This window comes from Antrostomus carolinensis, unplaced genomic scaffold, assembly GCF_000700745.2.
Source record: "Antrostomus carolinensis isolate BGI_N321 unplaced genomic scaffold, ASM70074v2 scaffold22896, whole genome shotgun sequence".
Classification (NCBI taxonomy): Eukaryota; Metazoa; Chordata; class Aves; order Caprimulgiformes; family Caprimulgidae; genus Antrostomus; species Antrostomus carolinensis.
The window spans coordinates 41,419-45,102 of NW_010320129.1; the positions used below are offsets into that span (position 1 = coordinate 41,419).

At 44.1% G+C, this 3,684-nt stretch overlaps 1 long non-coding RNA gene across 1 annotated transcript in view; it reads left to right on the forward strand.

Annotated features, from left to right (window-relative positions):
- Positions 1-434: 434 nt before the first annotated feature.
- LOC104526142 (uncharacterized) overlaps positions 435-3,684 on the forward strand; it is a 63,921-nt gene continuing 60,671 nt past the window's right edge. Inside the window, exon 1 of the long non-coding RNA XR_728026.1 lies at positions 435-521. This is a non-coding gene — a long non-coding RNA (uncharacterized LOC104526142). The remainder of the gene's footprint in view (positions 522-3,684) is intronic.

The window sequence follows — 3,684 nt, forward strand, 5'->3', positions numbered from 1 at the left end:
TTTACATCACTGCTGTGGTTATTAGTGGCAGGTATTTACTGTTGAAACTGAAAGAAACGTAAGCAGCTCTCTCTTCCCTTGTATTTCTGCTTTTGGTGGCACTGAGTATCTGCTTGGCATTGGTCCAGATGGGATGCCTCGGGGTGAAGGCAGAGGATTTGGGTGCAGGAGAGCTGTGTTCTATGCAGCTCTACAAGGGATGGGCTATGGTACCTCAGCTGCCCCTTCAAACTGTTCTTTCTCGCTTCTGTTTGGTCACTGAGCAATTTTGAGGGAAGGACTTCTTCCTATTTAATATCATTATGACACATGGCAGGAAAAAAAAACCCCACAACAACTAAATACCTGCTGGGAAAACCAACTGCTGTAGAGCAAATAATAGATAATCAAATGCAGTTAATCAATTTTCTCTTTTGTGTTGTTTTTCAACATAGAGCGATGAGGCAAGAGAGAAGTTTTTAAGAACAGAAAAATGTGATTGCGAAAACGTCATTGTTGGCAGGAGGACTCGGTGGATTCAGGTAATAAAGTGACACTGCTTTTTATTACGCTTTAGAAACTGTCTGTGTTTCAAGCTGACAGTGGCCCTTTGTCAGGGACTGAGGAGTAGAGGAAGGTGACAAGGTATAACAAGACCCAGTGGCTGGCTGTTAAATTAATTCAGACCAGGTGAGAGGGTGTGAGTGTTCCCGCAGCATGGGTGATTGCTGAATAAGACAATGTTGCTGGGGCTGTGGTAGCTTCCTTCCTTATGTCAGGCTGTTAAGTCTGAGGCTGTTCTTTTGTTTTGTTTTTTGTTTTGGTTTGGTTTTGGGTTTTTTGTTTTTTGTTGTTTTTTATAATGTCTTTTTTTTTACCCTAAGAGATTCTCTAATTCAGCCTCTTAGAGCTGTGCTGATGTAGGTGGGAAAGCTCCATGCCTGTTTTATGGAAGAAGGTCAAATGATGAGCTGTCCCTTCAGACTGCACAATTCAGAATCTATGAATATTTCCCTCAAATTTTCCCTTTTAAAAGATTTCTGGATCAGAGATCATTATCTGCTAAAAGACCCACAACTAGACCTTTACTGCTTTAGAGGACTATGTGAATGAAGAGAATTTCTTGTTGCATGGCTGCAGGAAACCTGATATGTGTGATGTTTAAGCATGCAACTAATATGTTTGCAATGATCTTATCTTAAAATAATGGACTTTAACATATTTAGAACCTATTTTGTAGGAAATGTAAGTTGCTAGCTAAAATGCATCTCTTATGTTTTTAATCATTTTAATTATTTCCCTCACTGAGGGGGAGTGGAAGATGAAAGGGGGGAGTTTACAGTGCTAATTGCACTGCACATTCATAATTGGGGCCAGATCCTACCCTCAAACTTCTTAGGCAATCCCAGTGAAGTCATCAGGCTTTTCACAAACATATGGGTTTTCCCCACATGTATTTGATTCCAGGATAAGGGCCTACAGCGTGCTTTTTTGTGCACTGATTTTTCACACGTATGAGGAGATTCAGAAAACATGCATCTTTTTCAACATAGCCTTTCTGGCACCAATTGGAGAGATTCTGCAGTATTTTGTTGAAGCAGACCAGCAGAGCTAGTTGCCATAGACGGAGCTGTTCATAACTGGCGAGTCCTTCACATTTTCTTTGTTAGGTCCTAGGTGGGAAAAATGCAGTTGTGGCTTTGGATTGCTATATTCATGACCAAGAAGGACATTTAAATAGCATGTGAATGGGTGTGGATTTTTGTATTTCCTAGAGCCAGCTTCTTTTAAATATTAAATTGCATACTCTGGGAAGATAGTTGCTGTATCAACATTGGTATAATGACACATTATTAAAAAATCAATATCCAGTTATAGAAACAAGTCCTGGTGTAAGCAGTTGGGTGCTTACAGCTGCGATTTGTATGTATTTGCAAATGTAATGGGCTTTTTTTTCTTGTAGCACTGGTAACTTGGATAAACACTGTGTATGTGACTCATTGCAGAGTATAAACTTATTTTAAAGGAACAAGTGTGGGATTTGCTGAATATCCTATTGCTTGCATCCCTGAATACTTGCATTAGGTCATGATTAATCTTAAATTGGCCAACCTGAGAGGAAAATTACTGCTGATCTCCCATAGGTGACTTCAGAAATAAACTGAAGGATGGAAGTGCTTTAAAAATGTAAATAGTAGTTAGAATTCGTAAAATCATAGAGCAAACATATGGTACAAGGTCTTCTAAAATATAGCACTTTAAAGCTTTTTTTATAGTTTCAGAAAGAGCTTGTTTAGTTATCACAGGAAAAGTAAATATTTCCATTCCTTTTGCTTCAGGTCTCTCTCATTCCATTCCTCTTTCTTTTTTTCTTTTTCTCTTTTTTTTTTTCTTTTTCCTTTTTTTCCCCAGAATCTTCTTAATTTGGTGGAATGGGGGACCAACACCCAATGTTCCTAGAAAGCCCTATTTGAGGGCAAGAGAGAACACTGCTAGTTGTCCTCCTGTTGTTAGATTCATTCTTGAAGTCCTACAGTGTCAGGACGGGGTTGATGTAATCTGAACTGAACGCTGCCGGTGTGCGTGTGTGGGATGTGATGGGCACCACAGCGGCTCCTGGACTGGTCAAGAACACACCTATTTTTTAATGTGGTACCCCAAGCATCAGTGCTGAGGGATGTGATCCCTGTGCGCGTGTGTGTGCATGCAGGGGTGGGAGCTCGTGGGGGGCGGCACGTCTCGGCATCCCCGTTCTTCTGCTGCATCCTTGGTAGGGCAGCCACGGTCCCCAGCCCTTCGAGCATCGCAGCAAAAAAAAAATGAAACGCTGCCACTGGAAAGGGGGCGAAGGAGGAAGCCGGGGAGCAGAGGAGTGAGGGGCCAGGCAAGGAGGGGGAGTCAGGGAGGAAGACGGGGCTCCGGAGGGAAATACTCTGTGCTTTGCAGTTGCTTGTGTGGATAGAAACCAGATGGTGCGCTGGAACACCCGCTCGCTCGGGCGGCGGCGGAGCCAAACATATGGTTAATGGTTAGGAGAAAGAGCTTTGCGAGCCAGGGCTTTGCTGACTGCCTTGCATTACAGATTGTTGCAGTGTGTCATTACATTGCCAAACTAAGTGCTTAATACCCGCTGCGGGCGCTGGGCAGGCATTTGCAGGGAGGATGCTGAGGCTCCCCGGGCAGGGCGGGAGGCTGACATCACGTGCGTCCCCACGCCCCTTGTCCCCACTGGAAACGCTGTAAATCTCCCCTTTTACAAACTCAAAACCTTACAGCAGGCAGTTTTCCCGTTCTGCGTGCCTTTAATCCATTCATTTCCGATGGTGTATGGTTGGTTTTGCCCTTTTTTGTGCCTTTTTTTTGGGTCCCTAAGCAGCCAAGTTTGTCTGGGCTGCAGCACGGCGCTCGCACGCCCGCCGTCCGAAGTTCCTGCTCTGGGAGCTTTGGGCGACACCAGGCCCATGTTATCTAAGGAACTGCTGAGCTCATTCATCTCCTTTTCACGGCCCGCTTCCTTTTATTTTTAGCCAAATCCGTCAGGCCTGACAGGCGGGTAATTTGAGCCAGAGAAAGGGCAAAGCTCCAGGTCCTTTCCACAAAGCAATTCTTCTCCTCCCTCCTGGGAAGGCTCCAAACTTGGCCTGCTCCAGGCAGATGGATTTGTTGAGTCATGTGAGATCATTTACACAAAAACAGAGCGAGGCA